This window comes from Lotus japonicus, chromosome 4 (assembly GCF_012489685.1).
Source record: "Lotus japonicus ecotype B-129 chromosome 4, LjGifu_v1.2".
Classification (NCBI taxonomy): Eukaryota; Viridiplantae; Streptophyta; class Magnoliopsida; order Fabales; family Fabaceae; genus Lotus; species Lotus japonicus.
Genome location: NC_080044.1, coordinates 47,509,644 through 47,510,706, shown reverse-complemented (window position 1 = coordinate 47,510,706; position 1,063 = coordinate 47,509,644). Strand labels below are relative to the sequence as shown.

The 1,063-nt window shown below is 44.3% G+C and overlaps 1 non-coding gene across 1 annotated transcript; it reads right to left on the bottom strand.

Moving 5' to 3' along the window:
• Positions 1-349: 349 nt before the first annotated feature.
• LOC130716363 (small nucleolar RNA R71) lies at positions 350-456 on the bottom strand. Its single transcript, XR_009011980.1, has one exon. It is a non-coding gene; the product is annotated as a small nucleolar RNA R71 (small nucleolar RNA).
• Positions 457-1,063: the final 607 nt, after the last annotated feature.

The following is a 1,063-nucleotide window of genomic DNA, read 5'->3' as shown; positions in this document are numbered from 1 at the left end:
ACTAACTTCGGGGTCCATGAGCTTTGACTATCCCGGAAGTATTGTCATTCCTGAAGGAGTGGGGAACTTTGAGTTGAGACCGACATTCATCAACATGGTGAGCCAAAGCCAATATGGTGGAGGTTCCTCGGAAGATCCTCATGCTCATATGGAGAAGTTCATCCGGAATTGCAACACTTATCGGGTGGTGAATGTTTCTTCAGAAGCAATCCGGTTGAGTCTATTTCCCTTCTCTTTGAAGGATGCAGCAGAGGAATGGTTGAATTCACAACCTCAAGGGAGTCTCACTACTTGGGAAGACCTTGCAGAAAAATTCACAACGAGGTTCTTCCCAAGGTCCCTCTTGAGGAAATTGAAGAATGACATCATGACGTTCACACAATCCTCAGATGAAAATCTTTATGAGGCTTGGGAGCATTTCAAGAAGCTTTTGAGGAAATGTCCTCAACACAATCTCACCCAAGCTGAATGTGTGGCGAAGTTCTATGATGGGTTACTATACTCATCACGGTTTGGCTTGGACGCGACTTCAAGTGGGGAGTTCAATGCTCTTCCCCCACAAGCGGGGTATGATTTGATAGAGAAAATGGCGATGAGAGCCATGAACTCCGAGAATGAACGCCAAATCTGAAGAAGTTCTTTTGAAGTGGAAACTTATGACAATCTCATAGCCTCCAACAAGCAACTCTCCGAGGAAGTAGCGGAAATGCGGAAACATATACAGGATACCAAGTCAATTGGAGTGAGAGTAACTAGTTTGGAGTGCAAATTTTGTGGTGAATCTCATGATAGTAACCAGTGTACTGTCAATGATGATGTTAGCAAGGTCATAACATTGACTCAAGGAGGAAAAGCTCCAACCTCAGAACAAGGCCCTCTTGACCAGCCGCAAATTGTTGTAAAGACGGTTGGAAAGAAGAGTCTTGAAGAGCTGATTGAAGGATTTATTGATCATTCAGCGAGCAATTACAAGTGCCACGAGTTGGCCATAAAGAGCTTGGCGAGTCAATTGGAACAGCTAGCGAAACAAATGTCCGGAAATCACCAAGGTAAGTTCTCTTCT